Below are 11,525 nucleotides of genomic sequence, written 5' to 3'. Positions count from 1 at the left end.
TTTTTAGCAGTGTTAGGGATCAAACTCGGGTCCTCACGCATCTAGATAAGAACTTTACCAACTGAACTGTGTACCCAATCTTGGGGAATGTTTCAAAATGACCTTCATGGCTTTGACATACTTAATAAGGCCTACTAGAGAATTTAATTAGATCTTTATTAAGTTGTGGGATGTAGTTTCCCCATTTGGCTTCCAACATCCTCAACAGGAAAATGTGGTCTGAATGCGATGCTCTCTGAGCTGTTCACGATTTGTCTTCTTTCTTAGGGGCACAGGTATTGCCCGATACTAAAGGACAACCCCCCAGCTCCATTCCCCATAGACACATGTCTGATGGCGCTCATCCCCATGTACACGGGTGAGGAACTGGGTGAGGCAGTGGGGTAAGGTTTTGGGGTGCAGATAAGGGAAAATCCTCTGGGTCCTGACTACAAGGCATCACAAATGGTAGAACTATTATTTTCATTTCCTCATCTGAGCCAAGCTAACTTGGAAATTAGAGACAGCAGAAAAAGGCCAGACAGAGGAAGGATTCTGAACCGTATTGTCTTTCCCTCACTTTATTTTTGGATATTTGTGCTAACATGAGAGATATTCCTTACAGATAGAGGACTCTTCTGCTTGTGCTGATGTTGGAGAAAATCTCTTCTTTCTAATGGCATCATGGAAGATGAAAGAAGTCTCTGGTCCTGTGAGGAAGGGGAAGGCCAGGCTGTGCCATGGGAAAGTCCTGTGGCCTCACACACAGGAGAGGCGAGTCTGGTTTAGACTCCTCCATTCTCCGTGGTCCCACTGCCTGCATTATGATCTAGAAAGTCCACCGTAAAGAAAATACATCGGTTTTAGTCTGCTTTCAAAAGACCACTTCCTGCTACCTTAGGCAACACAGGAAGCAGAAATTGCTTTGTACCAGCGCCCCCTCAAAAGTCCATTCCCTGAGGTGTTTATTTTTTATGTTTTTGCTTCAGCGTTTCATCTTCTCTGTCGCCTCCACAGCAACTCTGTCCCTGTCCCTTCCTTCCTTTCATCCGCTGCCTCCTCCCATCCTCAGCCACTGATCCCCGGGTCACACAGCTTTAGCAAGGCTTCCTGGCTCTAATCTAATCTCTGAAGAGTGGGTCCTATTGTTGCCTTCTCTCTCAGACAAACTGGATTTCTGTTGCTGGGATGACCTTTAGGCCGACAAGGGCCGGCTAAGCTCTTGGGGAGGGTAGCTTTGGCAGTGCACCGGGCCCTGTCTCCTGGGGCCTGTATCAGTGATCAGTCCCTCACATTTGAGCTTGTTTTTCAGAAGGGGCATGGAAGGGCAGCTCACGCCATAACCAACTGTGAGCATGTCTCTGTCCTGGAGGCTCTTCGTTCACCTGCCCCTACTATCCACATGGAAATAGCAGGGACCAGAGGCCTGTGTGCCTACCCCATCAGTTAAAGATTATTCCTAGAGCCCCTGAACGTGCTGACAAAAGGCCAAAACATTCCATAACATATCATATTTATTATATTGTAACAATATGCCAGATCTACGCATATCATTATCATATCATATTCATAAACATTAGCAATGCCACAGACAGGGTGCCTTAAACAATAGTTTGCCTCAGTCTTGGAGGTTAGGAGTCCAAGATCACAACATCAGTAGGTTTGGTTTCTTCTGGGCCTCTTTCCCTGTTTGACCATTAATCTTGACTGTCGACTTGACTGGATTTGGAATCAACTAGGAGACACACCCCTGAACAGGCTGGGGGGGGGCATGGAGGTGGTAACCCCAACCTTGGAGAGGGCAGCATCTTGTGTTAGCACCCAGACATAGGAAGGGGTTCGAGGGAATGTATTTCCTCACGGCTGGTATCCCATCCTCTGCCATCATTGGAACACAGCTTTTTCAGCCTTCTGTTGCGGCCTGAGGGCCTTCAGGACTAGACTGGAACTTCCGAGGCCTCCAGTCTGCGGGCTGAGGAGCTCCTGGGTTCCCAGCCCCTCCAGCCTTCAGACTATCCAGACCACATCGCGTGAGCCGGTCTAATGAGTCTTCTGTAGTATGTATCCGTCCACAGGCCTGTCCCTCTGAAGAACCCTGACTTACATCCTGCTTCGCAGATGGCCGTCTTCTTGCTCTCGTCTCACAGTGTCTGTCAGAGCGCACCTCCCTGGTGAATATGGGGGTACGTGTGTGTACGTGTTCACGTATATTGCATATGTGTGAGACCATCTATGTGTGTGTTTGTATGTGAGCACACACGTGGAGCCCCGAGACTGATGTTTTGGTATCTTCTCCAATCTCTACCATATATATGGAGGCAGGGTCTGTTGCTGTGCCGAGAGCTGATTGTTTAGGCTAGTCTGTCTGGTCAGCTTGAGGGGTTTAGCACAGGGGATGGAGACGCCTGTCTCTGCTTCCCATGCTGAGATTATGGTGGGCTGTTATGTCCTGTGGATTTTCCATGGGTTCTGCTGATCAGTCCTCACGCTTGTACAGCAAGAGCGTTAGCCCCCGGGCCATCTCCACAGACCGCTGTTTGTTTTTTTTTTTTTTTTTTTTGGTGTCGGAATCTCCTCCTTGTACAAGTAGGTGGATTTGCGCACACTGATGAAGTCTTCAACTCCAAATTCTATCTTTGACTATAGTCCCATTCCAGGGAACGTCTGAGCACCTCAAATTCCCAGGGGTGAACTTCAGGAGAAACAGTTCCACTCTCTGCTTACACTGACGGGGGCAAAGGCGATCTGTCTGACTGCGGTGTGTGCACATTCGCCGGGGTTCATGAGCTCCCAAACTGAGACCCTGACCCGGGAAAGCTCAACAGGAGTGGGGAAGAAGGGTGAAGATGAAAGCAGATACCCCACAAAATACAATCCCCGGCTTTCCAGAATTAGAACAAGACAAGTAATTTTGCAGTCTCGGCATTGATGTGCTCTGACTCTCTTTAGCAAGCATTCAGGGAACACTCACAGGGCGCCAGCACTAGGAATGTAGAAGCTATTCAATGAAGGGTCTTATCCCTGGAGAAACTAAACAGAGTATCTGCATCTGGGAGTTTGTAGGGCTTGGAAGCAGCAGGTGAGAATGTTTCCAGGAGGCTTGGATGCTCACCGGTCCTCACACCTCTGCTGCAGTCCGCACAAGCTTGTCTAGTTCCTTCCTGACACCTGGCCACCCCCACCTCGCCTCCACCCCACTCTGGTCCGGATACAGGATCCTCCATTAGTTTACTGCATAAAGTCTAAACGTCCTAAATTGAGGGAAGTCTTTAAAGATCTTGCAACTAGAGCCAACCCCAGGGAACCTGCAAGTATTTCAAGGCTTGCACTTGGGAAAGGCTGGACGGAAGAGTACCTGGCTCCAAATTAGAAACCATAAAGTCGGGCTGCAATGGGCCCAAATCCTGATACTACTGTAGCTGCAAAGACAGGCAAAGGCTCCCAAGTCAGATCCCTGCAGAGTCTCGTCCCCTGGGGTCAAACGCACCTTTGGGCATCTGTTAGGATTTGGGGCTCCAAGGGAGGGGCTTCAAGCTCGAAAGGCTCGAGCACGCTCATCCAGAAGGCAAGGCTGCCATCTAGTGTTCAAATCTGGCCACACAGGCGCCCGCAAGCCGTCATGGCGAGGGACACTCCCTGATTTCAGAATGGGCTTGTTTTTAAGAAATGACTAAAAGTCATTCCAGACCTAACAGTTACTGATGGAAATACAAAGAAATAAAACCAATAAATAGTCACAGATTCCTCCCCTAAGGCTTCTAACAATTTAAGGTCAAATGATTACTTTGAGAGAAATAAACAAATCATAAACACACGCCCCATTTGTGTGTGCATGCCTCTTCACAGGCATATAATTCTTGTTATTTTATTTTTAATTTTCAGTTTTTTAAGATCGAGTTTCTCTGTGTGGACCCAGCTGTCCTGGAACTCACCATGTAGCCCAGACTGGCCTCAAACTCACAGAAATCAGTTTGTCTCTGCCTCCAAGTGCTGGGACTAAAGGGGTTCGCACCCGGCACAAACCACACTTTACCCCCACCCCCACACTGCTGTATGCCTGTCTTTTATGAGAAAGAACAGGATTTGTTTGATTAGCCAGCCAATTCATGGTCAGTTATCCACACAGTCCAGTATCTTCCCAAGATGTGCCTTTCAGAACCAAGTGGAAAACCCAGAAAGTTGATGCTGGCTTCTGGGTCGCTCGTGGAGTTTTTCAACCAACTCCAGAGCTTCGGGGAGGGGGGGTGTCATAATAAGAGAGGGGCCCTGAGGGTCTTTCCCTGGTAGTCTACCAACAGCACCTGCAAGCGGGAAGCAGGCCACTGTTTATTCCTGAGCAACATAGATGTACAACTAACATGAGGACATGCAGGAGACAGGATAAAACAAAGGGGTAGAGATACAGAAATCTGGTCCTTGGGCAAGCCTATAAGTGGTCTCTGCCTCTAGGAAGAAAACCATGAGAGGTTTTGGCCAAGGCAGAGCCCCAGGCCAAGGCTGTCTTGAAGATGGGGGGATGGTGAGAACAAGGAGACACCCACTCCAAACTGGAGGCCGGACCTCAGTTCCCCAGCGCAAGACCTCACCAGAGGCTTCCTTTACCCAGAGGTAAAAGCAGATGACACTCCTAACATACCCACTGCCAGGGCTGGGGAGATGGCTCAGTGGTTAAGAGCCCTGACCGAGGCTGGGCAGTGGCGGTGCATGCCTTTAAATCCAACACTCCAGAGGCCATCATGGTGTCTACAGAGTGAATTCCAGGACAGCCTCCAAAGCTACAAAAAACCCTGTCTCAAAAAACGAAGAAGAAGGAGGAGGAGGAGGAGGAGGAGGAGGAGGAGGAGGAGGAGGAGAGGAAAGAAAAGAGAAGATGTAAAGAGCGCTGTCTGCTCTTCCAGAGGATCCAGGTTCAATTCCCAGCTCTCATGGCAGCTCACAACTGTCTGGAGCTCCAGTTCTGGGGGCCTGACACCCTCCTAATGACATACACACAGACAAAACACTAATACACGTGAAATAAAAATAAATAAATTATTTTAAAAATACCCACTGCCTTCATCTTTATCTGAGCACACAACTGCCTGTGCCTAGCTCCGGGAGATCAAATGCCTTCTTCTGGCTTCCTTGGGCACCAGTATGTATACATTCACATAAACACATACACACATGCATATATATATATATATATTCTCTTAAAAATACTTTGCAGGGGCTGCAGAGATGGCTGAGAGGTTAAAAATAAAATAAACAAAATGTGAAATATTATGAAAATAATTTTAAATAATAGGCAGTCCCTGAAATTGTCAAGGAGTAGCCCTTTCGATGTCTCTCACATTTTCACATAGAAATCTCTGCGTTCATTTTGGAAACTGCAAAGTATATTTTCATTATGTGTACAGTGTTCTTTCTGCATATCTGTGTGCAGGCCAGCAGGGGGCACCAGATCTCATTACAGATGGCTGTGGGCCACCAAGTGCTTGCTGGGAATTAAACTCAGGACCTCTGGAAGAGGAGCCAGGGTTCTTAACTGCTGAGCCGTCTCTCCAGACCCATATTTTGTTTATTTTTAAACACAATTTCTTTATTGATTCTTTGGGAATTTCGTATCAAGCACCCCAATTCTGCTTACTCTCCAGTCCCCCATATCCTCCTCTCACCCCTGCAGCACCCCCACAAACCAAGCCAAAACAAAGCAAAGCAAGCAAACAAACAAAAACAAGAACAAAACACCCCCCCCCCCTCCAAATCTCTTCACTTTTCCGTCTTTCCCACCTCTCCAATACTTCTTCATTCATTCTGGCCGCATTGAGAGCCATGGTGTGCCACACAGCACACCCTTTGTGCAGTCCGCTTTACTAGCAAGTGTTGATCGCAATGAGTCACTGATCTGGCTCGAGGCCTCCGGTTTCTGGTCCACCATCATCACGGGATCCTCACCGGAACTCCTCTGGAATATCCCACAGCAACCCCGAGTCATGCAGCTCCTGTTACACAGGATCAGTCAGAGACTGCCTGTTAACTGGGCGAAATGATTAGCATTGCCCATAATATACATGCAAATACACACACCAACACAACTCCGAGGGTCAGATACACCTATGTGTTTGTAGAGTAGTGGAAATACAACTTTTTAAAAAGCCTCACAAAAGGGTCAGAGATGCATGCATGAAGGCCTGGGTCCAGTTTCCAGTGTTCATAAACCAAGCTTGGTAGAGCATGCCTGTAATCTCAGTGTGGTGGAGACAGCAGGGTCAGAAGTTCAAGGTCATCCTCCGTAGAGCGTCGGAAGCAAGCCTGGCTACATGAAAATATATATTCCATTCCCAGCACCTACATGGCAGTTCACAACTGTCTGTAACTCCAGTTCCAGGGGAACTGACGCCCATGGTGAAACTTCAATGCACATAAAATAAAAACAAATAAATTTTAAAAAGAAAGGAAAGCTGAACAAGCCACGGGAAGCAAGGTAGCAAGTGATTTTCTTCTATGGTTCCCAGCTCTGTTCCTGCTTCAGTTTCTGCCTGACTTCCCTCAATGAATAACCACGGTAGGGACAAGTAAGCCAGATAAATGCCACCCTATCCCCCAAGTTGTCTTTGCTCATGGAGTTTATCACAGCCATAGGAAGCAGCTAGAACAGGGTTGGTTCCCAGCCCTTCCAAGAACAAAACACACATCACTTGTGTTCATGGCCCAGTGGGCATGATTTGGTCTCATGGTCACCCTTTCAGTAAGGAAGACTGGGACGTGGTTATGGGCCAACCAAAACTATGAAAGGTTTGGGGGACGGGGGTTGGTAAGTGACGTCTGATATATTCCTCAGACAACTAAAGCCGTAGTATAGTCAACCACGGACACAGCAGTGGCGTCCCGTGAGTAGTGTTACCGGACAGGGAGTGGGTTCTTTTCCTGTCCTGGCTGGTCTAGCCAACGGAGGCATATCCAGCTACCTCCCGGAGGGAGATCTGTTTCTTAGAAACTCTTGTCTCTCCATTTCGGGATGCAGATCTTTCTGCATCCATCTTCTCTGCCTCCTGCACCTCCGTGCTCAAGGAAATTCTGGCCCTTGATTTCTGTGTCTCAGCCTGATGGAGAGCCGCTTGCCCTGAGGTCCGTGGATGCTGAAATGAAGAAATGACACCTAACTGATGGAGGCCCCGCCAGCTCCCCTCCCGGGCTGAGCTTTAGACTCTGATTCCAGCTGACACTGGGCAGCTGTTAGAAGAGTCTCTCCCCGAACCACCCCCCCACCTGCCCCCATGATTTGCCTCTAGCCTGTCTCAGTCCCTGGGGAATCATTTCTCTCCTTTTTCCTTTTCCTTTCTTTCCTTCCTGCCTTTCTTTCTTTTTCTGGTCACAGCAATATTTAAGCAGGAGCGGCCAGCCATGCCTTGTTTGAGCTGTGATCTAACATCAAGTGACAGGTGGGTTTCGGGGGTGTCTCTGGGGCTGTGGCCTCTTTAGTGGGTTTCCCACTCTAAACTCCATTACAGAGGCTTTCACGCTCCAGAAGCAACTCCAGGCCCCTGTTGATAAGAACTCCGTTGAGTAAATAAGTCATATGTGATAGGGGGCCTGCCATTTAATATTCATTGAGGTACACGTGTTTGGAAATTGGAAGCATAGTTTAATCCTTTTTCATATTTATATCAACATACAGCTTTTAAAAAGACCTCCTCTTTTCTCCAGCAATCTTGCCAATTTCTTGTTTGCAAAGGTTAAGGTATAAAAGACACATTTTGCTTTTAAAAGTTAGAAAGTTCTGGAGTTCCAGAGTTCTACTTACTAACCCTTGAGCTGCAGGTCTGTTCATTTATGGAAGAAATGATTCTTTATTTCTTTCATTCATATGTATGTGTGTGTGTTCATGCATACGCATGCATTCATGTGTATACACACACATTTATATACATGCAATCAAAGCCATTGTTATTTCTTCCAGCTAAACCCCCAGAATTAACTGTGCAATGGGAACTTCTAAAGAAGAGGTAGGGGCACCTTGAGCCCTAGACCTTGCAAGGTAAGGGGATGTTGCTTAGGGAAACATAGCCATGGAGGAGCTGACCTTTATGAATAAAGATCATTTGAAAATAAGCAAGGATACATTTTTAAGTGCTTCCCTGAGAAAATTCTAGAGCTCTTCAGTGAGCATGGAAAAAGACAAGAAACCTGTGGAGAAAGGGTTAACAGAGTGACAAGTTGGGACACAGTTCTGCTGTCTCTTCCTGACCTGTCTTTTTTTTTTTTTTTGTTCCCTGTTAAATGTGGATGAGTGTTTAAGTAAGGGACTGGTCGAAGGCATCTCTTTTAAATAATGCAGCACAGCTTCCTGAGGGGACAGCAGTTGACTTGGAAACCGAATATGGTGCACTCTAAATCCCGGTCCCCGAGGAGGGCTGGCTAACGGATAAGTGCCATGAGCTAGCGTGGGGACTCATTCTGTCAAATCAACTTGCCTGAAAGGCCCCATGCGGAACCTCTCCAGTCTCCGGGAGCTAATGTGAGCAGACATTTGTGACATTAGATAGAGCAGCAGGCCCGGCATGAAGGAAAACTTCACCATCCGCCAACAAGGTAGTCTTTAGATGACAAGGATCAAGAACCCAGCGCAAATTTGTTAATGTAACAACTTGGAAAAGTATGCTTTTAAAAAAAAAAAGTGCCACTCTGTAGGGAAAGAGGGTCAGAGAAAACCAGTCACCGGCGGTTCCTGAAAGCCTTCGAGGGGCTTTCTGCAGCTTTCAGCCGTTGCCTTTCTCAGTCCCATTTCTAGGCTGCGGCGTCTTTAAATGAATGAGTTCCAACCTTTGCCATCCCACCAACCCTTCCCCACTTAAAATGCAAAAGTAAAGAAAGGAAAAATAATGAGAAGGAAAATGTGTGTCCTTTCACCATGCTGGAGAAGAAAACCTCTCTCCTGTCTTCCTTCCCTGCCTCCTCCCCTCCCTTCCTTCTTTCCTTCTTTCCTTCCTTCCTTCCTTCCTTCCTTCCTTCCTTCCTGTCTTTCTTTCTAAGGTTTATGCATGTGTGCGCGCATGGCCACCAGCTACCAGCCAGAGGAGGTATTGGTTCCCTTGTAGCTGGAGTTCTAAGAGTTGGGAGCTGCCTGGTGTGGATGCTGGGAACCGAACTCGGGTCCTCGGGGAGAGCGGCACGTTTTCTTACCCTCTGAGCCATCTCTGCAGCATTCTTTCTGAGTGAAAATTCTAATTTGTCTGATTGTGGTCCACATGGCTTGGCGGAAAAACTGAGGTGGTTATTTCTTGAGGAAAGAGATGGCAAGAGAAAGTAACTTTCTATGTCCTGTTGCTGACGCTGGTCACATGAAGGGTTTATAGTCATAGAGGTTGCGGAGTCCAAGAGAAGGCCACCAGAATTTTCGCAGTTTTTGGTGAGGGCCTCAAGGCTCTTCAACTTGTGGCAGCGGTGGAAAGCTGAAGGGCAAGTGAGGTCATCCCAGAGAAAACGAGGCTGAATTGCCACACTATATAATTCATTCCCGTGAGAAAAGCGTTTACGCATCTTTGGGCTCCCCTCCTTCTGCGCTAAAATCGCTTACTTTTCCGTGTTGTCCACCGAGGAATTAGGGAAGGCTCACAGACTGAAACCACAGCAACCTGGGATACAAATCACAAGCAGATGTCCATAGCTGGAAAAATGAAAGCATATAAGGATTAAATTGTACTTTTTTTTTTTGATTTTTCGAGACAGGGTTTCTCCGTAGCTTTTTGGTTCCTGTCCTGGAACTAGCTCTTGTAGACCAGGCTGGCCTCGAACTCACAGAGATCCGCCTGCCCCTGCCTCTGCCTCCCGAGTGCTGGGATTAAAGGCGTGCACCACCACCGCCCGGCTAAATTGTACATTTTTGAAATCAGATAAATCAGTCTGGTTGTTTTGGAGATGCCTGGCTATTTCCTCTTAGTTGGGGCAATGTGACCAAATGGCAATTTGATGTGGCCTATTTGTCCCAGGTTTAAATTGGGAAAAAAATATGGCATATCACTGAACATGACATGTTGAACTAGGTCTTCCGTGGAGTCCTAGGCTCTGGGGAGACAGCCTCCATTCAGATCCTAGCACTACAACTTAACTGAAGTAGCTTGTGATCTGTGAAAGTATCTACCTCAAGAGATTACTCTAGGGGCTGGAGAGATGGCTCGGTGGTTAAGAGCACTGTCTGCTCTTCCAGAGGTCCTGAGTGCAATTCCCAGCAACCACATGGTGGCTCCAAACCATTTGCAATGAGATCTGGTGCCCTCCTCCGGTGTGTGGGTATAAATGGAGGCAGAAAGTTGTATACATAATAAATAAATAAATCTTTAAAAAAAAAAGAGAGATTACTCTAAAGACACCTGCCTCTTAAGATTATGAGAACATGAGTTAACCCACATGAAGTTCTGAGACTAGTCCCCAGGATGGCTAGAGCACTAAATAAATTTGGGTTTAATAGGTATTTTTTTAATTGTTTTTATTGAGCTATATATTTTCTCCGCTCTCCTCCCTTTCTCTCCCCTCCCTTTCTACCCTCTCCCATGGTCCCCATGCTCCCAATTTATTCAAGAGATCGTGTCTTTTTCTATTTACCATGTAGATCAGATCCATGTATGTCTCTCTTAGAGTCCTCTTTGTTGTCTACGTTCTCTGGGTTGTGGATTGTAGACTGATTTTTCTTTGCCTAAAAGATTTTTCTTTGTCTAAAAGTCACTTAAGAGTGAATACATATTATATTGTCTTTCTGGGTCTGGGTTACCTCACTCAATCTGATATTTTCTAGATCCATCCATTTGTCTGCAAATTTCAAGATATCAATATTTTTTCCACTGTGTAGTACTCCATTGTGTAAATGTAACCACATTTTATTTACCCATTCTTTGGTTGAGGGGCAGTTAGGTTGTTTCTAGGTTCTGGCTGTGACAAACAATGCTTCTATGAACATAGTTGAGTACATGTTCTTGTGGTATGAATGAGCATTCTTTGGGTATATACCCAAAAGTGGTATTACTGGGTCTTTTTATTTTTATTTTTTTGGTTTTTCGAGACAGGGTTTCTCTGTGGTTTTGGAGCCTGTCCTGGAACTAGCTCTTGTAGACCAGGCTGGTCTCGAACTCACAGAGATCCGCCTGCCTCTGCCTCCCGAGTGCTGGGATTAAAGGCGTGCGCCACCACCGCCCGGCTATTACTGGGTCTTGAGGTAGGTTGTTTCCTAATTTTCTGAGAAATTGCCATAATGATTTCCAAAGTAGCTGTACCAGTTTGCACTCCCACCAGCAATGCAGAAGTGTTCTCTTTACCCCATATCCTCTCTAGCATAAGTTGTCATCAGTGTTTTTGATCTTGGCCATTCTGACAGGTATAAGTTGGAATCTCAGAGTTGTTTTGATTTGCATTTCTCTGATGACTAAGGATGTTGGGCATTTCCTTAAGCATCTTTCTGCGATTTTATTTTCATCTGTTAAGAGGTCTCTGTTTAGGTCTCTACTCCATTTTTTTAATTGGATTATTTGTTCTTTGGATGACCAGTTTCTTGGGTTCTTGGTATATTTTGC

Source organism: Microtus oregoni, unplaced genomic scaffold, assembly GCF_018167655.1.
Source record: "Microtus oregoni isolate MIOR12 unplaced genomic scaffold, Mior012 000036F_ref0000092, whole genome shotgun sequence".
NCBI classification, from domain to species: domain Eukaryota; kingdom Metazoa; phylum Chordata; class Mammalia; order Rodentia; family Cricetidae; genus Microtus; species Microtus oregoni.
The sequence above is the reverse complement of the archived record's forward strand: the minus strand, read 5'-3'. Positions refer to the sequence as shown.